Genomic DNA, 22,411 nt, shown 5'->3' with positions numbered 1-22,411 from the left:
GTCGTTGGTTTGCAGGATTTATATTTTTTTTATATAGGGATACAACGCTCTCTGCAGTACTCCTGGCCACCCTGTGAGAACAGGGGAGTTTGCCGGTGCCGCTACACTCCCATGGGAAGGTTCCCTGTACCACTTTGTGGTTTTTTGAGACTGTGTTTGTTATGGGTGGGTATTCTACAACCTGATTGGGGGGTTGGAGTGGGAGGTGGGAGGAGGGTTGGGATTGGTTTATTGTTTGTTGCCAGTAGCATTATATAGCATGATCTGTGTTTGGAAGCTGTCACTCCTCCACTGTCCGCATCGCCCAAGTCCAGATACTATACACATAAGCACGCTACACCACTGAATATTCTTACGTGGAACATTAGAGGGCTGAATAACAGCAGGAAATCTAGACTCGTCCATGCTTATTTATCCAGACATAATATAGACATGTGTTTATTGCAGGAGACGCATTCAAATGTAACACCATCGCAAAGGCTATGGCATAACAGATGGGGAATGTATACTCCTCTATTTATTCTAACTACGCCCATGGGGTGGCTGTACTGATCAGGAAGGAGTGGACTGGCGAGAAGGTGGGGTACATGGAGAACCGGAGGGGAGATATATCCTTCTGCATGGTATGCTGGGAGGGGTTTCACTGGTCATTGTGGTAGTATATGGCCCAAATGTAGACTTCCCCACATTTTTTCTGGATATCTGGATGAAGATCAGAGCAACAGGTTGTGGAACAATAATGAGGGGAGGGGATTTTAATGCATTTCTAGATGATAGTATGGAGAGAAAGGGAGCGGCTCGTCCTCTACACCCGGCTGCCAGCGCCACCTTAAATGCTATAGTATCGGATGGGGAATTAATAGACATATGGCGTAGGAGACACCCCTTGGTTAGAGAAGGCACATGCATTTCAGATCATCACAGTGCTTGGTCCCGACTGGACTTTTGGTTAGTCTCCCGTGATATAGCTGCCTCGACCACTGACATTACACATCTGCCACGCACCCTGTCAGACCACTCCCCCTGCTTATTGAAATTATCACTCCCGGGATCGATCCCACGTGCTTTCTCCTGGCGCCTCCCGCCGAACGCACTGCTTGATGAGTCCTTCAAGGAGGAAATCCGGACGGATATCACTGATTATTTTACTCATAATGTAGGCTCAGTAGATATTGAGGCCTCACTTTGGGAGTCATTCAAGGTAGTCATCAGGGGACAGTGTATTGCCAGGCAGGGGGGAGTGTTAAAGGCTATTTGTGGCACGATTGCTTCACTGGAAACTCAAATAAGGGAACTTGAGGAACGATTCTATTCCACTAATGAGCCCCAAACCATGGTTCTCCTCAAATCCAAATTGTTTGACTTCGCCGAAGAGGCCCACCGCGAAGTTAAATTCTTGGGGAAATATGCTGAGGCGCGAGGGTATGGGGAAGGGGACAGCCCGTGCCACACGTTAGCTGGTATGATCCGACCCCCCTCGGTCCACGGCATTTATCCACGAAATACGAACCCCGCAAGGAGCCGTTGTCAGAGGCCAGGCAGAAGTTCTGGACATCTTCTCCTCGTTCTATTCCCAATTATACACTACTACACAGGAGGCATGTCCCGAGGGACTGCAAGAGTTCCTTGACTCACTGGCACTGGTCTGGTTTAACCATAACCATAGAGAGTATATGGATCTTCCGTTTACTGTAGAAGATGTAGCCCAGGATTTGAGTTAGACTCTTACCGACCACTATCGATGATAAATGTGGACATTAAAATCCTAGCAAAGCTGATTGCAAACCAATTGCAGCCCCTGCTCCCCATTGTTGCACTCCCTGGCCAATCGGGCTTCATCCCCAGGAGGTCAACCTCTCACAATTTACGAACTATATTTTCGGTGCTGCATTATTTGCATCCAGACGTACGAGCTGCGGCTGTAGTTTTAGATGCCACTAAGGCATTTGACTCGCTCGAATGGCCGTTTTTTTATTTGCAATTCTAGGTCGCACGGGGTTTAACCCGCTCTTTATCAACAGTATCAGGCTATTATACACCTTACACAGTGCTCGGATCAGGGTGAATGGTTTACTCTCAGAAACCTTTCCCATTTCGCGTGGCACAAGGCAGTGGTGCCCTCTTTCTCCTTTGCTCTTCGCGATTGCGATGGAGCCGTTGGCTGCCAGGATCAGGCAACATCACACTGCCCGAGGCATGGGGTTCAGTTCCCGGAGTTTACTCCTTTCCCTCTATGCAGACAATGTGACTCTTTACCTTGTCAACCCAGAGGAGAATCTAGACCCCATTTTGAGGGAGTTTATTAGATTTGAAGGTTTGGCTGGCATCTTCATTAACTGGGCCAAAACGGTGATATTTCCACTGACAGATGGCACGCCCCTGATGACATCTGAGTTCCCTTTGAAATGGGAGGCAGAGGCGGTTAAGTACTTGGGGATTTGGATAAGTTGGGACACGCAGGAGGTGTGGAATCTAAATTATGGGCGGGCCATTACGTGGTTAGAGGAGAAGGTTAAGATGTGGTCTAGGTTACCACTCTCTCTGGCCGGGAAGATAGCACCAGCAAAAATGGTCGTGTTACCGAAGTTTTTAGATTTATTTGTTAATATACCGATCCCTCTCACGCAGCAATTCTTTAATAACCTGAAGTCGCAGATGATTTATCTGGTGTGGGCAGGCGGACAGCCTAGAACATCCTGGGATTTGCTGACACTTCCGTTAAAGCAGGGAGGTCTGGGTGCCCCGGACATGCATCTTTATGCTTTATGCACCCAAGCTCAATTTTTACACTATTGGGTCCACCCGACGCACTTGTTGCCATTGCTCCTATCCCACTTAAGGTAGCAATTTGTCAACAAGTACGTCACCCACGCAGAGATATAGATACCGCTGGGACACTGTGTTGGGCTTGGGACGAGCTGCACGAGCGAATATTTGGTGCTGTATGCCCCCTCCATCCCCCTAGTGCAGAATCCAATGCTGCCTTGCATCCAGGATGGGGTCAGTAGAACACTGGAACGAAAGATGGCACTCCACACATTTGCTGATCTATATCCGGGGGATACATTTAGACCCCCCCAGAGGCGACGGAGGGGCAAGCGGTGTCATTTGCCGAGCTCTTCCTATATCATAAAATATGAGCGGCTTGCTGCGCCCTTTGGGACGAGTTCTCGTTGGCCCCTCCGCCGCTGCACGCACTGGAGAACCTGTTGAGATCCCCAGCTCCCCAAAAACTCATTACGCGACTGTACACAAACATGCAACACACTGCCCCGTTGGTGACACCTAAGTCCCTGCAGAACTGGAACATGCAACTTCCTATTGCATTGACTGAGGCCCAGTGGGAATTCCGCTGTGGGCAGCTTACAGAGCTCTCCCCGAACTACAAGCTTAGATTAATTCACTTTAAATATTTACATAGATTTTATAGAACACCTGTGAATCTGTATCACAAGGGCATAAAGTACGATGAGAGCTGCTGGCGCTGCAGATATACTCCAGCCTCATTTTTACATGTAGCACGGGACTGTCCCAAAATTGCTGAATTCTGGACACATGTTTTCACCTCAGTAAATCTAATTTTAGGCACGACAAACGCCCCGTCCCCCACACTAGCCCTGTTAGCGACCCTTGACCCTGCTTCCAGGCAGGTCGCTCCCCAAGCCGCGTAGCTCCACCTGACTGCGCCCGTGTTCCAGCCCAGCTGCTGCCGAGTTCGAGGCCCACCCCACCCCCAGGCTACCACCTGCGCCTCATCCCTGGTGGCCAGTTGTAGGCCTTAGGTTTGCTTTTTGCCGCTTTCACTGTGTTTGCTTTTGCGCTCTCTGCCCGTTTAGCACTGTTTTATTGTGCTTCTTTTTGTGCCCTTCTGTTTGTTTAGCATTGTAAGTATTGTGCTTGTTTCCTCGCTGTGTCCCCTTGTGCCTGTTTTGCCTTCTGTTACCTCGCCGGTCCCGCTTCCCGCCGCTGCGTCCCCTGTGACCCCGCCCCCCACGGTCCCATTCGTCTGATCCCCCCTCCCAGCTGCTCCTTCTTCCCACCTCCCCTTCTTATAGCGGCTGTGCAGCGGACGCGTGCAGGGGGCGCGCTCTAGGCGCACCTAAGGCAAGCCCGTCTGCGCCTGTCCATGCTTGGACCGCGCCCAGTGCCAGAACCCCTGGCCCCCGCGAACACCACGATGCCCAACTCCGCTATGATGCCAGCACCCTCCACGTGCTCAACTCCGGACAAAACACACCTGCTACCGGGCCACCCCGAAGTGCACCCAAGGAGCCTTCACCTGCCGTAACTGCAGCTTCACCAGCATCCGCCCCGCCAAACCTCCGCCCAGGAAAGTACCCAACTACCTCAGATGCATCCTCCTCAATACCCGCTCCGCCCGCAAACACGCCGTTGAACTTTGGGACCTTCTCGACTGAACCTCCCCAGACGTCGCCTTCCTGACGGGGACCTGACTGAACCCCGCCTCAGCAACCGACATCTCCATAGCCATCCCGGAAGGCTACAAGATCACCCACAGGGATCGCACTAACGGAGTAGGAGGAGGAATCGCCGTTGTCCACAAGAACACCCTCAGAGTTTCGACCAACACCGACGACACCCTCAGCACCGCAGAACACCTGCAGTTCCAGATCCACACCGACCCCAACACCACCCTCAGAGGAACCCTCGTCTACAGACCCCCCGGACCCCGACCACAGTTCAGCGACTCCATCGCCGATTTCATCAGCACACACGCCCTCGCCTCCACAGACTACATCCTCCTCGGGGACCTGAACTACAACCTCGAGAACAACAACGACACCAACTCCACCACCCTGATCGCCAACCTCGGACTCAGACAGCTCGTGACATCCCCCACCCACGCCGCTGGCCACACGCTTGACCCCATCTTCTCCGCAAGCCCCCACGTCTCCTTCAACCACACCACCGAACTCCACTGGACCGACCATCACTGCATCCACTTCACCTTCAGGAAGCCCACCACGCACCACTGCACCCAACAGATGCCTCATCGCTGCTGGAGCAAGGTCACTGAATACCAGCTAGCCACCACCCTCGCCCAGAGCCCACCCACTGACCCCGACACCGTTACCCGCGACTTCTGACAGTGGATCAACAACTGCGCCAACACCCTCGCCCCGCTCAAGAAACCCTCCAACAGCCACACCAGCAAGAAAGCCACCTGGTTCACCGAACACCTCCAGGCCTCCAAACGAACATGCCGAAAACTGAAGAAGAACTGGCTCCGCGAACGAACACCAGCCAGCTACGCAGCCCACAAGAACGCCACCCACAAACACCATCACCTCATCAGATCCGCCAAAAGGGCCTCATTCAAAGACCGCCTAGATAACAACACACACAACAGCAAAGAGCTCTTCAACATCGTGAAGGAACTCTCCAACCCCAGCTCCAACACCAACGACATTCCACCTTCGCAAGACCTGTGTGACTCGCTGGCCACCTTCTTCCACCGCAAGATCGCCGACATCCACGACAGCGTCAATGTCACGACCGCCCCAACAACCACTGAGACTTCCGCCCCCACGACCACCACCCGCACCAACCATCTGCTCTCTTGGACCAACATCAACGACGAGGACACCAGCAAAATCATTAACACCATCCACTCCGGATCACCGCTTGACCCTTGCCCACACCACATCTTCAAAAAAGCCAGCACAGCCATTGCACCCCATCTCTGGAAAGTAATCAACATCTCCTACAATACAGCAACCTTCCCGGAAAGCTGGAAGCACGCCGAGATCAACGCCTTACTCAAGAAACCCAAGGCGGACCCCAAGGACCACAAGAACTTCCGGCCCATCTCCCTGCTCCTGTTCCCGGCGAAGGTCATCGAGAAGGCTGTCAACAAACAACTGACCCGCTACCTTGAGGAGAACAGCATCCTGGACCCGTCTCAGTCCGAGTTCCGCAGCAACCACAGCACCGAAACTGCCCTCATCGCCGCCACCGACGACATCAGGACCCTGCTAGACAATGGAGAAACAGCGGCCCCCATCCTCCTGGACCTGTCAGCCGCCTTCGACACAGTCTGCCACCGCACACTACGAACACGCCTACACGACACCGGGATCCAAGAGAAGGCCATGGACTGGACCACATCCTTCCTGTCTGGCAGAACATAGAGCATCCGCCTCCCCCCTTCTGCTCCAATGCCCAGAGATCATCTGCGGCGTACCCCAGGGCTCATCCCTCAGCCCAACGCTGTTCAACATCTACATGGCACCTCTCGCCCACGTCGCCCGACAGCACGACCTCAACATCATCTCCTACGCCAACGACACACAGCTGATCCTCTCCCTCACCAAAGACCCTCACACCACCAAAATCAACCTCCACGAAGGAATGAAGGCCGTCGCCAAATGGTTGAGGAACAGCCGACTGAAGCTGAACTCGGACAAGACGGAGGTCCTCATCCTCGGATCCACCCCTTCGGCCTGGGACGACTCCTGGTGGCCGACCACACTGGGAACAGCTCCAACACCCACTGACCACGCACGCAACCTAGGGGTCATCCTCAACTCCACCCTCTCCATGACCAAGCAGGTCAACGCCGTCTCTTCCTCCTGCTTCAATACCCTCTGCATGCTCTGCAGGATCCACAAGTGGATCCCCACCGAAACGAGAAGAACGGTCACCCAGGCCCTCGTCAGCAGCAGGTTGGACTACGGTAACGCCCTCTACACAGGAACTTCGGCCAAACTCCTGAGACGGCTGCAACACATTCAGAACGCATCTGCACGTCTGATCCTCGACATCCCCCGCCGTAGCCACATCACACCCCACCTAAAACACCTGCACTGGCTCCCCGTCAACAAGAGGATAACCTTCAAGCTCCTCACCGACGCACACAAAGCACTACACCGGGCCAGCATACCTCAACAGATGACTCAGCTTCTACACCCGCACCCGCCAGCTCCACTCCACCGGCCTTGCCCTTGCCGCAGTCCCCCGCATCCAAAGAACGACTGGCGGCGGCAGATCTTTCTCCCACCTCACCGCCAAGACCTGGAATACCCTCCCCACCCACCTACGGCAGACCCAAGACCTGCTGACCTTCAGAAGACTCATCAAGATCTGGCTCTTCAAACAGTAGCAGCACTCCCCCGCCCCCAGCACCTTGAGACCCTCACGGGTAAGTAGTATGCTTTACAAGTGATATGATTGATTGATTGATTAGGTTATGTTAAGGACACACCGCCTAAGTTACGTAAACTGCAATCACTCCTTTTATTGTTCGCCAAAAGGCAAGTCGCGGTTCACTGGGGCAGGAGAAGGGTGCCCTCCATCAAGGGATGGCTTGCAGATGTTACATATGGTCACACGCAGCTAAACACATTCTGGGAGCTTATGCCCTCTACTTCAAGGCCTCGAAATATTTGGGGGCCATTCATGACCTAGGCACAGCAACAACACAAAGCTACTGAGGAGGCAAATGCGGACGAAACGCAGACTGAGGCACCACAGTGATGGGATATATTTTGTCATTTGCTTCTGAGCCTGTCCCCCTTCCTGAAAACTCTGAGAACGTGGAGCTATAAGACTGAGTTGGAGATATATTAGACCCTCTATGTGGTACTATGGACTGAGAGCTTAATCCGTTCCTTTATTTCTGCTGATGCTTACAGCTATGTGAATATACAATAAGAAGGTATTTTTACATTGGACGTGGACAAGCGAGGTGGGCGGAATTACAGATGTATTATGTAATGTGTAGACGGGTACTGGTTCAACCGTTGTACAGTTTTGCTACTATGCTGGCCTGTTGTATTGTAAAATGACCTTTTCTTGAAAATGTCAATAAAAAAATGAAAATCGTTCTCTTACAAAAAAAACAAAAACTCTCTCTGCGTCCCACAAGGCCCCTCGGATCCGAATGTTGTTCCTCCGGGAACAATTCTCCAGATCTTCTGTGTGGGCCTGTAGGTCCAATTGCTGCTCCGAAAGGCGGATGATCTCTTGCTGCAAAAGCTCCATCTCTTCATCTCTGGACCTGTCTCTGGCTTCCAATGCATCCACTCTTTCGCCAATGTCCCCTACGTCTTTCTGGATGGCCTGAATTTCTCCTGTTAAGTCCTTCTTGAGAGCAATGAGATCTTCTCTTAACCCCGAGAACAGGGCTCCTAGAAAGGGGCGTGTAACTGGAGCCTCTATATCGTCTGTGATGAGGGAGGCAGTCCTACTCGAGCCGCTCTTATTTTTCCCTTCCTGCTGTCCTTCAGTCCTGAGCAGCATCTCTTTAATGGAGCCCCTTTTTTTAACTCTAGTGGACGCCATTTGGTCCTGTGGCTGCTGTGTAGCTCTGAGCGTGGCAATTCCCTTCTGCAACTCAGCCGTCACTTTTGGTCTTGTGATATTTGTATACGTTTCCTGTCTGCTTGTAAATATCCTTGTCATTTTTTGATATTCTTGTATATATGTAACTACTTTCACTGTAAATAAACTGAAAAGAAGTTTTGAATGAAAAACTGTTTTTGAAATGTATAAAAAAGAATTGAGACAATGTCTTTAGTTGAATACCTGGCTTGTGTGTAGTAGATTGATGAACAGATGGGTGGTTGGTAAAAAAAATAGGAAATCTTGGGAAACTTTAATCTTAATGTGAATTAATTTTGAATCATGTCTGCACATTAATTGTACTTACAGAGGGAGAATGTTATAGCTCCTTTTGGACAAAATCACTGTGAATCCATGGTCTAGGAAGTACTCTTTTCCAGAAACTTATGAGTGCCAAGTTGGCAGTCGCACTTTAAGTGTGCTCTGGACCCCTCTGTCATCCGCTCGAATCCCATTGACCCTCCAGGAGCGGAATTGTCATTGGCAGATCCCGAGCAAAAGGGTGAACTGCTGAAAGTAAAACTGCGCCCGAAAAGCTGTCAGAGGCATAGCAGAGACACCCGCTACAGCTGGGTTCACTGATAGAATATCGATGTAACAAACATCGATGTTCTAAATATTGGAAAATAAATATCGACTGCAAAAATATCGACTCCAAAACCTTAACAGATAAGTACAAAAATATTTAGTTAAAAATCTAGATGTTAAAAAATATCGATTTAAAAATACATATAAAATAATATATACTAAATATATTAAATATTAATAATATTTTAAACAAAATAAATTACATTTAATTTATATTTTAACTAAATATAACAAATAAACGTAATTTAAAAAAATATAAACACACAAACATAAAAATGTATACATACACATATATTTATGTAAAAAAGATTTATTGACTTTTATCTTTATTTAGGTTTTTATACTTTAAAATGATATAAAAATAATATATATATATATATTTATTTTGTCGTTGCAGAACTTCAACCTCCAGAAGACACTTTGGTACACGCCCATTGGGGCGGGATGTTGGTATAAGTACTCTGCATTGCTGTTGCTGCTCCGTTTGTGATTTGCCTATGATTAAGAACGAGATGTTCAAAACGCGTCAGGCTCCCGAGGGAGGATTCCTGCTGTGAGTCCGTGTAACCTGCAAGTCCTCAATAAAGTGGTGAACTTACCGTGTGTGCGGTCCCATGCAGGGCAACCTTTTCTTCTCATAAATAGCGGCTCGCCTCAGCTGCGGGACTGCACTGCCGCGAGGAAATGCGGATTTGTGGCGACTTTGCAATGAGTTTGCCGACAGAGCGGTGAGGTCCCCTTATTGTTGGACTACATGGGCAGTGTACTTGAGACTGTCAGCTAAGGTTTTACTCATTGCTGGGGATTATTAACAACTTTGGATGTCAGCAACACCCACTGGGGTTTTATTTTGTCGTTGCAGAACTTCAACCTCCAGAAGACACTTTGGTACACGCCCATTGGGGCGGGATGTTGGTATAAGTACTCTGCATTGCTGTTGCTGCTCCATTTGTGATTTGCCTATGATTAAGAACGAGATGTTCGAAACGCGTCAGGCTCCCGAGGGAGGATTCCTGCTGTGAGTCCGTGTAACCTGCAAGTCCTCAATAAAGTGGTGAACTTACCGTGTGTGCGGTCTCATGCAGGGCAACCTTTTCTTCTCATATATATATATATACATAAATAATTTAAAATTAAAAAAACATTCTATACTAAATTTAAAAATGTAACTATTAAAAAACAATTAATCTTAGGATTCCCATTACAATAAGTGCAACAGTACAGAAAGTGTTGAATAGCGGAATAATTAGATTTACTATTCCAACTCCAGTGAGTGCAACAGTAGAGAAAATGTTGGATAACAGAGGGGTAAAAATTGCTATTCCCACTCCAGTTATGCAACAGTAGGGAAAGTGTTGGATAGTGGAGGGGAAAAAATTACTATTTCCACTCCAGTGTGTGCAACAGTAGGGAAAGTGTTGGCTAGTGGAGGGGCAAAAATTACTATTCCCACTCCAGTGGGTGCAAAAGTAGGCTAAATGTTGGATAGCGGAGGAATTAAATTTACTATTCCAACTCCTGTGAGTGCAACAGTAGGGAAAATGTTGAATAGCTGAGGGGTAAAAATTCCAATTCCCACCCCAATGGGTACAACAGTTGGGAAAGTGTTGGATAGCGAAGGGGCGAAAATTTTTACTTCCACTTCAAAAAGTGCAACAGTAGGAAAAGTGTTAGATTTAGATTTTAGATTTAGGGGATTTATAAAGCGCATGACTACCCTTGGGCATCTCAGCGCTGAGGTGATGCAGAATAGAAGCGGTAAGCACTTGGGTTTACCGGAAAAGCCATGTATTAAGTTTTTTTTTTAAGGAAGCTTCATTTTCAATGAGTCGGAGCTCTGGGTCCAAGCTGTTCCAGAGTGTTGGTACCAGATGGGTGAAAGATCTTCCACCCCATCTGGCTCTATTAAATGTGGTCACCTTCATCATGAATTTTGAGCTTGACCCAAGTTGTCGACGGGTAGAGTAGTGGGAAACCAGCTTTTGGATGAGGGCAGGGCCCCTCCCATACATGGCTCGGTGAGCCAAACTTAAGGACTTAAATTTGATTCTGACTTGAATTGGGAGCCAGTGCAACACTCTCAATGCTGGTCTGACTGAGTGTTGTCTGGGTATGTTCAGCAGCAGTCGGGCGGCTGCATTCTGCACAATTTGTAATCTGTTTATTACATATTTAGGAGAACCAAGATAGAGGGAGTTGCCATAATCCAGCCTTGATACCCCTAAGGCTTGGACTACAGTCTTCCTAGAGTCCTCTGGAAGTAGGGATATTATTTTTCTGATCAAGCGTAGTATTCCAAAGCAGGTGCCAGATATTTTTTTGGCCTGGACCTCCATTGTTAAGTTCTGGTCCAACCACATACCTAGATTTTTTATGGCTGCTTTGGGGGGAGGAGACGGCCCCCAGCTGGCGGGCCAAGAAATGTCCGAGCGAGGATTGAAGTTGCTGCCCAAAATCATTATTTCTGTTTTGTCCCCATTCAGGTTGAGTCTACAGTCCGCCATCCAAGCTCCTATTTTTTCCAGGCAAGGGACAAGTTGTCTGTGGTCTGAATTGAGAGAGTCTGAGATTGAGAACACTAATTGCGTGTCATCAGCATATGACACGATGGAGATGCCAAATTCCTGTCTTATATGTGCTAGAGGGCTTAGATAAATGTTAAAAAGTGTTGTGTGTAGATTTAGATTCCGTATATATATATTTCTCGATTTATGCCCTTATATAGGTACAGTTCACATTGCCCTTATTTGGACATAGAAATCCGGCCCTTATTTAGACATTGTCTGTACAAATCAAATACAGGCATGGCCACCTACATCCGTCCATCCATGTCACAAGAAAATTCTTGGAAAACCAGACCCTTAAGCCTTTAGGAATTTCCCTCAGCCTGAATATTGATTTCTCCAAGAATTCATTAAGTATGCATGAACATCTATTCCTTAGGGGTTCATTCATGACGTTCCTCTGCCCCACTTTTACATCAATACTGGCATTCCTAGGCACCTTCAAGGTATAAATATACCAGCACTTGCCCTGGCAAATTGTGGTTCCTGGAGGATTCGATCCAACCCAGACTACGTGGTTTGCCACGGCAAGTTCGCAAGGAGATCGAGTTCCAGCCTGATGCACTGACCTGACGCTGCCATCCTCCTCGCAGAGAATCCAGCTCCAGTGCTCTCTTACTTCCCTTGTGGGGGGTTAGACTATTGAGTCCAGAAAAGAGATTCCAACCTCTCTCATTCTCAGGGATGGAGCTGACTAGAACTTAGAGAAACTTTTGGCAACTCTTGGCTAAACTAAAATATAGCTAGCTATACTTTAGCAGTAGCACCTACATCAAACCTTGTACTGCACTTAGGTTAGGTACACTGGGGTAGAACAATTTAGAAGCATCAGATGAGTATCACATTTTAGCATTATGTTATTTATGTAAGGTATTTTGATTAATATATGTCATAGCTGCAAACCATGCTATTGCAGTATTATTTTATCCTCGTGCTAACCTCATACATATTGTACATCGCAGTCTGTCTTACGATTGTAGCAATTCATATCTCTTGCATGAGAAATAAAACTGTTCAATAAACCCTTTTATTGAAACGCCAGTCTCCCTATTTCTGTTCAACTCTGTAGAAACGAAGCATGCACGATTGATTGAGTGAAACTGTTATCTATTGTTTCCACGATTCTAAGACTGTTACGATTCTAAAGGGAAACAAAGTTGTCATGTTTATGCGGTTGTCAGAGACTAATCCCTTCTTGTATATTCAAGAAGTTTCTAGTGACCTCTGAGTTAGCTGGCACACACAAGTAATTAAGTTTAATATACTCGATAGAGGCATACTGACCTTAGTCCTATGTCAAATCTATAGTGTATGTTATTCCAATGCGCAGAGCCTATCAGGGATATTGGAACTACACTACAGAAGAGTCGGACTCAGGGAGGATCCCTGAGGGACTACCCATGGTGCTGAGAAAGAGTCTGACTTACAACCGGCCTCCATACAGTGGAAGGTTCTGTCACTCAAGAATGACGCAACCCATTGATTAGCTGTTCCTCTGATTCCAACATTCTCTAGTCTTTGAGTTAGCACTGTGTGGTCTACCATATCAAATGCAGCACTCAAATCCAAAAGTACTACAGCCGCGGTTCTCCCTTGGTCAAGGATGGATTTGAGTTTTTCGGTGACCACCAACAAGGTGGACTCAGTGCTATGTTTTGGTCTAAACCCCATCTGAGTCTGGTGGATGATATTATGATTTTCAAGAAAGGTAGAGATCGTGCTATTCACGTGTTTTTCTGCCATCTTTCCCAATATAGGCAGCGATATTGGGCGGTAGTTGGCTAGATCAGCGGGGTCCAATTGTGTTTTCTTTAACAGGGGTTTAATGATAGCGTGTTTCCACTCTCTGGGTACCTTGCCTTTTTCAAAGGAGAGATTGATTAAGTTACATAATTGATTGAGGATGTTTTTCCCACCTTGGGCGAGGATATAGGGTGGGGCCGGGTCTAGCGGGGATCCTGACTTGATTTTCTGTAATAGGGAGGATATCTAATCTACCTTCACCAACGGGATGGACTGGAGAACCGGTGCGGTGGAGTGTGCTGGTCCCTTGAGTTCACTCTTTATAAGGACGTGGCGTGCTATGTGGGCCTTGTGTAGTACCTGAGTTCGTCATAAGAGTAGGGTGGAGAGAATTGTAGATGTTTTACACTTTACTCTTCAAGTAAGTGGCCAACCCATTGCATCGTTCTTTGGAATAGTGGGGGCTGTTTATTCCTTGGTCTACAGTAGTAAGTGATTTCACAATTTTAAAAAGTTCCTTAGAGGAGTTAAAAGACTTTGCTATTTTTCCTTCAAATAAGGTAGCCTGAGCTTTTCTAATGCTCTTATGATGGAGCTGTATAGCTATTTTATATGCTCTTTTTAGCTCTGGGTCGTAGGACTTCCTCCAGTTACATTCAAGTCTTTTACAGTTCTTTTTTCTGTGCGACCAGCGTAGGACAGAACCAAGAAGATCTGTTAGATTTTTTATGTGTTAGAGGACCTGGCTTCCTAAAATTCCGGTCAATAGAGCTATTGATCCAGGTTAACTAATTGCCATGGGCCTCTTCAAGATTTTTTGTGTCTGGTGGCGTAGAGGACTCCAGATCGTTAATCCAGGCCTCAGGAGCTATCCAAGGCCATTTGCGTCCCACTGCCATTGTGTTCTTTTTTTGTTCACCTACAAAAGGTATCTGGAGGAGCAGTGGGATCATGGCATGATCAGTCCACGGCATCCACTTGTTTATTTATTTATTATTTATTCGAGAGTTTTATAGAGCGCGAACAAGATCCTTGCGGATATCAGAGCGCTTTACATTGATACAAATGTGAGTTAGCAAACAGGATAAAAGCAGGTAGCAGTCAAATAAACAGCATATCGTACAAATAGCAGCAGGGTAGAAACCGGGAAAGCATCCCCGATGTGAAAAGTCCAGGGCGAGGGGGATGATTGTCACATTAAAATAGAAGGGCATAAAACATCCAGGATCTGTGAAAGTCGGTGCGTATAGGATTGTGTTCATGTGAATTTAGCCATGAGAATAGCTTTGACTTCCTTTTTGAATGATACGGTAGAGGCATTCAGTCTGGTTTCGGGGGGGTAGAGTGTTCCAGATTCTGGGGGCCATCGCCGAGAAGGATCGTTTGTATGTTTTCCTCTTGTTGAACGTTTGAGGTTTCAATAATAGGTTAACAGCACTCCTTGAGGATCTTAGACCACCAGAGATCGTTAATTTCTGTGCGAGGTAACTGGGAGTATTATGATGTAAGGCATTGTGCGTCATGCATGCTATTTTTAGGTGGATCCTGGCTTCAAGCGGTAGCCAATTCAAGGCTTTTAAGTCAGGGGAGATGTGTGAACTTCTTTTCGAGCCAGTGATGAGTCTCGCTGCAGCGTTTATTGAGGCTCTTAGGGGCGCAGTTGTCGCTTTTGGGAGGCCACAAAGGGAGACACTACCGTAATCCACACGAGGGATGACTAGCGCTTGTACTGCCAACTTGAAGTCATCGACTGGAAGGAAGGGTTTCAGCTTCCTCAATGTGTTTATCTGGAAGTTTGCTCCCTTTGTAGCATTGCTAATGTGTTTTTGCATAGAGAGGTTGCTTTCAAGGGTAATACCCAGAGATTTCGCAGAGTCCACTATGGTTGGTTGCACGTTAAGCTGGCAGGTGGGGCTATAAGGAGGAATTCTGTTTTTAGAGCATTCAATTTGAGATGGTTGTCTGCAAGCCAGGACTGGGTATTCCTGAGAGTGGAGTTCAGCAAAGTGATGTCGTCTAGGGTGTTGATCTTGAGGTAGAGTTGTGTATCGTCTGCGTACATATGAAATTGTACGTTAGAAGCATGGAGCATTTTGGTGAGGGGTTCCATGAATACGTTAAACAGTGTCGGAGAAAGTGAGGACCCTTGCGGCACTCCCAACGTTACTGGTGAGGAATTGGAGAACGTGTTGTTGACCTTGAAAATTTGAGTACGGTTATGTAGGAAAGAGGAAAGCCAGTTTAACACTGAGCCTGATCGGGGGAGGAGCCTAGCGCTTGACCAAGATGGCCGCGTGAGCTCTGAGCTCCCGAGACCCTCGCGCCCTCCGTCGACTATCCTGTCTCTAATCCTGTCGGTATGCATGGCATCGTGTGGATGACCTGTCAGGGAGGCGATTGATGCTACCCGCGGTCGGATTGCCCACCGGGAACCGGACTTATGCCTGGCGGAAGATTGCGGCCTATCTCCGAGGGATGCCAGGGGCTAGAGTTGGCAGGATGCCCGACTTCTAGTTGAACAACAACGGCCAGGCGAGGTGTGAACTGTCGGACGGAGGTCCCCGTCCTTTCACTTTCGCTTTCTCTCCCTTTGTCGGCCCTGCCCCTGGAGAGCTCTTGGTGGCCTTATTCCCCTATGGACGCTCTGCAGGCTACTCTGGTGGCCCACTGCAGAACTGATCACTCCTGATTCCTTTCATTGAGAGGGACCCGTCTTATCTGAACCGACCTGCTTGGTATCAACCATGTCGGGCAAAGCAGAGGTGGATCGGCTGAAGGCTAAGTCTACCAGGCGGGGAGCCTATACCCAAGTCAATAGTATGGACCGCTATGCTCTGCAGAAGGGATCACCAAGTGGGTCGAGCCAGTCGCCGGATACCCAGAAGGCGGCCTCGCCTTTGGCCCCGGAGCTCTCACTACAGGATGTCATGGGCGCGCTCGAAGGGATGCAGACTTCGATTGGGAGACAGTTTGATGCCCTGGCGCATAAGGTGGATGCCATCTTGGTGGATGTTAACCTGATCCGTGCGGACTTGGGCAAAACGAATGAACGGGTTAGGACCCTGGACCTCAAGACCACGGGCCTCACCGATGATGTCACGGAACTGCAGATCGAGGTTCGTAAGCTGAGGACCGAGAGTGATCTCGCCGCCCGCCGGCTGGAGGACTTTGAGAGCCGGGCCAGGCGCAACAACGTGCGCGTCATCGGGGTCCCGGAGTCCTCGGACGAGGCTTCGGTTGACCTGCTTGTCGAGGACTTGGTGCTTAATCATCTGCAGCCTAAGGGTCTTGGAAAGTTCTTTGCGGTTGAAAGGGCCCATAGAGTGCCGGGTGGGAGGCCCAAGGTGGGTGCCCCACCGAGGCCGATCGTCGCTCGGCTCTTTCATTTTCGAGATCGGGACGCTATCCTGCAAGCATCGAGGGTGACGGGCCCGGTCCCCTTCCAGAACGCGTCGGTGAATTTCTATCCGGACTTCACCCAGCAGGTGCAGAGGCAGAGACAGGGCTTTCTGGGGGTGAAGAGGCGGCTTCGGGAGAGGGATCTGAAGTATGCCATGCTCTTCCCTGCCAGATTACGTGTGGTGCACGAAGATCGGACATTCTTCTTTGACTCTCCTGTTATGGCCGATGAATGGCTGGACGCTTTGCCCCAGCGACGGACGGGGGAGGACATTGCCGAGGATGGGGACAGTGGCCGGGATGGGCAGGGCTGATTTTTCGGAGCCGGTCTGACTCGGTTTGACTATATTTGAAGACTTGAATAGAGTGCAGTCAATGCGGAGGGCTGCGGGAGGACGAGGGGTGCTCTTTTCCTCCCTTAGGGTACTTTTTGTAGATTTTGGGTTTTGTAGGGCGACAGGCACACTGCAAGTTGGGGGGGCTTTGTAAGCTGCAGCAGGGGTGCAGGGTGGGGGGGGTTTCTGGGATTTTGGGTTTGTTGTTGGGGGGTTTATTTCTGCAAGGCATGGTGATTCTTTCCAGGACTGTTCCATGGTGGCTCTTCGGGTGTGGGGTGGGCCTCTTTACGTTTGAGGATGGGGGGTAGGGGTTTAAGTGTTATAAGCTGGAATGTTAATGGTTTGGGGGATCGCATTAAGCGTGGGATTGTTTTGCAATTCTTGAAACGGTCAATGCCGGATGTTGCCCTGCTGCAGGAGACGCATCTTATAGATAATACGTGCTATGCTCTGAATAGGAAGGGTTATAAATTCATAGCACATTCGGGATTCTCCTCTGGGTCCAGGGGTGTGGGCATCCTAGTCAGAGCCTCGCTACCATTTGAGGTGGACTCCACCATTGTTGATGATAGGGGGAGGTTTGTGGCGGTGGCGGGGCGGTGGGAAGGAAGAACTTTGGTTTTAGTTTCGGTTTATGTCCCGCCGGCCCTGCAGGCCTCCACGTTCACAGATCTGGGTAGGGCCCTGCTGGATCTCCCGGGGGGTATGCTTGTGGTGGGAGGTGATTTCAACGCTGTTGGCTCCGGCCTGCTGGATAGATACCCGCCCAGAGATACAGGGGGGGCTCAGAAGTGGCTTCCAGACTTCCTAGACACGCTTGGCCTGATAGACTGCTGGAGGCTCCGGCACCCCACACAGAGCCAATACACGTTCCACTCCGGGGCACATGGTAGTCTTTCCAGGATTGATTACCTACTCACTCTGGCTGCGCATGCCTCATTGGTCTCCGAGGCGAGGCACATGGCGCGTGGTATATCTGACCATTCGCCAGTGTGGATCCGGCTGGATCTAGGTCGGGAGGGAGGAGGAAGGGTGGCCCCTATCAACCTGTGGTATTTCCGAGACCCCAAGATGCGCAGCGCGCTGGTAAAGAAAGTAGATAATTTTTTCAAGGACAATCAGGGATCCGTGGACTCGGCAGTGTCGCTTTGGGAAGCATTTAAGACCGTGCTCCGAGGGGAAGCCCTCTCCCTAGTAGTAGCTGCCAAGCGGCGGAGAGATGGCGAGGTTCTGCAGGTTGAGGAGGAGATCGCGGCTCTGGAGGGAGCGCTGGAGGAGGAGGTTACAGAGTCCTCACTGCATGAGCTTTGCTTGAAGCAAGCTGAGTATAAGGACCTGGTGACGAACGCCGCTAAGACCCTCAGTAGGGAACAGCAGGGCCGTTTGTATGATGTTGGTGACAAGGCAGGGAAACTCCTGGCTTGGCTGGACAAAAAAGAACGGGTCAATAGAGTTGTGCCAGAGTTGACGGGAGAGAGGGGAGAGGCGATTGTGGAACCTGAGAGGATTGTAAAGTGTTTCTCGGACTATTTCTGTAGGGTTTATGCCTCAGTGTCGGATAGGCCGCCCGAGGACTCGTGCGACCTCCTCCGTGATATCGAGTTGCCCTGTCTCTCCGATATAGATAGGGACGATCTAGATGGTGACATAACGGTTGACGAGGTGGCGGGGGCTATCCGCGCGTTAAACTCGGGCAAGGCCTCGGGACCGAACGGCTTGCCGGTCGACCTGTACAAGCTATTTCCGGATAGGGTCGCCCCTCACCTGCGCGCCATGTTTGTGGAGACGCGGGGGAGTGGGACCCTCCCGTTGGACCAGCGACTGGCGACGATCGTGGTTATACACAAAGAGGGCAAACCCCGAGATAAGTGCGCCTCATATAGGCCTATCTCACTTCTTAACGCAGAGCCGAAAATTCTGGCTAAAATCCTGGCGACCCGATTGATTAGGGTACTCGGTGACTTGGTCCACCCGGATCAATCCGGCTTCATCCCGCACCGAAACACAGCGTTAAATCTTCGGCGCCTTCATGGTGTAATCGCCAGGGCGGGCACGCTGCGTGAACCAGCTATTGTGGCGTCTCTTGACGCCACGATGGCCTTTGACACGGTGGAATGGGCATATTTGTGGGCCGTGCTGACCAAGTTCGGCTTTGGCCACGGTTTTGTGAGCTGGGTGAGGTTGCTGTATGAGGGGCCACTTGCGAGTGTGGTGGTGAATGGTCGGGCGTCGACTCCGTTTCAGCTTGGGAGGGGTACTCGGCAGGGTTGTCCCCTGTCGCCTTTGTTGTTCGCCCTCGCCCTTGAGCCGCTGGCTGCGTGGATACGTTGGCACCCGGATATACGGGGCCTTAGATGGTCGCCTGAACACGAGGACCGTATTTCGCTCTATGCCGATGATATCCTGCTGTATCTTGCCTCACCCAAGAAATCACTTATAGTGGTCTGTGACGTACTCACATCTTTTGGTAGGAACTCGGGTCTTGTTATCAACTGGAGTAAATCGTATTTGTATGTTCTTAGTGGCGAGGTTCCACCGATCCCTAGAACATGTTCGATACAGGTCGCTCAGCAGGGCTTCGTGTATTTGGGGATTTTTATCTCCATGGACTCTGCTGTGCGATATGAGAAGAACCTGCTCCCCCCCCTGGCACGCCTGAGGCGGGATGTTGAAGGCTGGCGGAGGCTGCCGCTCTCCCTCGTTGGGCGTGCGGCCCTGTTCAAAATGATGTCGCTTCCCCGCTTCCTCTACGCACTGCAGAATACTTTGGACTGGGTTCCGGCCAAATACTTTCGGGAGGTCGAAGGCCTCCAACGAACGTTGCTTGGGATGGGCGGCCGCGAATAGCTATTGCAAAGTTGACGCTTCCATGGTACGACGGGGGCATTGCGCTCCCAGACATCCGACGGTACTATTGGGCCACCCAGCTGAGCGCGATTAATCATGGGTTTTATGGCCCTGCCCTCAGCCCTGGGTATGCCATGGACAGGTGGTTGCTGCGTGGTGGTAACTACTACAGGGCGTTGTACTCGCGGTCCCTAGACTCGTCCCTCACGGGGCCCACTGGTGTGGCAGTGCGTGTGTGGAAGATGGCAACTGACTCGCTGGGCTGGAAGGATAGGCTCACCCTCGCTACCCCGCTGTTTGAATCGGAGAGACTGGGAAGGCTTTGGCACACAAAAGGGTTTGATAAATGGGACCTGATCGGCATCTCCAGGGTGGGAGATGTGCTGAATAAGGGGAAGGTGAAGTCCTTTGAAGAGTTGCAGACGGAGTATGAGCTGGGGCCCTCCGAGTATTTCCGATATATTCAGGTGCGTCACGCCCTCCGATCAGTCCTCGTAGAGGGTGAGAAGGTGCCTGAGTCCTCTACTTTGGAGGACCGGGTCCTTGATGGCCATATGCCCGAGAGCACGATCTCGCTCATCTATAAGAAACTGATCAACGTCCGGGCGGACATGCTTCTGGGGCTGAGGGACCAGTGGACTAGGGATGGCCTCGAGTTGGATGATGAGGATTGGCAGTCGGCTGTTTCCTCTCCTAAGGAGGTCGCGATCCCGTCGCGTCTGAGGCTGGTGCAGCTTAAAATACTGCATCGAGTGTATGTGACGGGGCCAAGGCTGGTTCACATGGGATTCTCGGAGGACGGCCTATGCAGGAGGGGATGTGGTATGGTGGGTACTTTCCTGCATATCATTTGGGAATGTGGTGTCATTACGGAATTCTGGAGGAGAGTCCATGCAGTGATGGGGGAGGTGACGGGCATTCCTATGCAGCCGGAAGCGCGGTGTTGCCTCCTGAATGTCTGGGGGCCCACTGACCACGATGAGGCACAGACCCAATGGGTGACTCTGGGTAACATGGTCGCTAAGAGAGATATCGCGCGATTGTGGGGCTCCGCGGGGCCCCCCACATTGACCGCGTGGAAAGAAAATATGGACTGGAGTATGTTAAGGGAGAAGACGGTCTATTGCGCTAGAGGCCGCCCCCGGAAGTGGCACGCCATCTGGGGGCGGTGGAATCAATACAGGGGGGGAATATGTCTTGCCCCGGATCTGGATCCTCCCGAGGAACAGCTTTCCTCCTAACCTTCTTTCCAGCTCAGTATGGTTTATGGACTTTTTTGGCCTCTGCTGTCCCCCTTCTTCCTCTTTACACTGTACTGTAACTGGTAGATGAGTGGGGTCCGGCCTCCCCTTGGGGGGCTTCACCATGGGCTTTCAGTGTTCTTGCCTTGCTGGGGTTTGTTGTGTGTTTTTGTGTTTACTTAAAATTGAACCTTTGCACTTCTCCTTTCACGGTACTGGGGACGCATCTCTGTTTCTATATATCGATGCTGCCGAACCTCCGGGTTGTCGGCTGAATAGCTGTGTCCTGACTTTTGAAAATAAAGGTTTAAAAAAAAAATAAAAAATAAAAAAAAAAAACACTGAGCCTGATAAACCCATTCGGTGTTCCTGGAGATCTAATAGGTTCTCGTGTTTGACCGTATAAAAGGCTGATGATAGGTCTAGAAGGATGAGTAAACAAGATCCGTTCTGGTCAAGGATTTGTAGCTCATCATCAATAATGTGTATCATGGCAGATTCGGTGCTGTGGCCTGCTCTGAAACCTGATTGGTGTTTATCAAGGAGGTCAAAGTGATCAATGTGTTTAGTCAATTGGCGTTGTACACATTTTTCAAGAAGTTTAGCCAGGGTGGGAATATTGGAGATAGGACGATAGTTATTAAGGTCGGTAGGGTCGGGTGTAGGTTTCTTGAGAATGGGTGAGACCTGTCCTATTTTGAGGGAGTCCGGTATGCAGCCTTGTTGGAGAAAACTATTAATGATTTTGGTCCAGAGTGGAAGAAGCCAAGGTGCGAGGTCTTTGACAGCATTCGCAGGGAGAGGATCGGTGAGGTGATTGGCCAGCTTCAAGGCGTTGAGAATCCTGCCTAACGTTTCCTCAGTGTAAGAGTCAAAGGGAGACCATGTTGCATCGTTTTTTGGGCCAGACTTAGGTGGGAGTTGGGATGGCAGTGTAAGGAGGGTGGTGGTGATTTTCGTAGGAGGATCAGAGCGTGGTAATTGGTCATTAAGGAGATCCATCTTGATGTTGTCGATCTTCTGATTAAAGAAGGTAAAGAATTCTTCACAGTTGGGTTGTGGGCGAGCTAAGTTTTGTAGCCGTGGAGGTGCGTCCTTGGATTGTGTTTTGATTAACTCAAAAAGTTTTTGGGGACGATTTTTAGCTTGGTCTAATTGGTGACTGAAGAAGTCTGCTTTAGTGCGCTTGATCTTTTTGTAGTAAGCATTTCTCTTTTTCCTTAGTATTTTGAGGTGATTAGCGGATGGCGCTGATCTCCAATTGCGTTCCAGGGATCTGAGGGCCCGTCTATCCTCATTAAGAAGACCATTGTACCAGGGCTTAGAA

General features: G+C 49.7%; 1 long non-coding RNA gene across 1 annotated transcript in view; it reads left to right on the top strand.

Moving 5' to 3' along the window:
• LOC146811749 (uncharacterized) overlaps positions 1-12,543 on the top strand; it is a 69,121-nt gene extending 56,578 nt beyond the window's left edge. The window contains exon 3 of the long non-coding RNA XR_014965832.1: positions 9,350-12,543. This is a non-coding gene — a long non-coding RNA (uncharacterized LOC146811749). The remainder of the gene's footprint in view (positions 1-9,349) is intronic.
• The last annotated feature ends 9,868 nt before the right edge of the window (positions 12,544-22,411 follow it).

This window comes from Triturus cristatus, chromosome 7 (assembly GCF_964204655.1).
Source record: "Triturus cristatus chromosome 7, aTriCri1.1, whole genome shotgun sequence".
Classification (NCBI taxonomy): Eukaryota; Metazoa; Chordata; class Amphibia; order Caudata; family Salamandridae; genus Triturus; species Triturus cristatus.
Note: the sequence above shows the minus strand (reverse complement) of the source record. Positions and strands in the feature narration are given on the sequence as shown.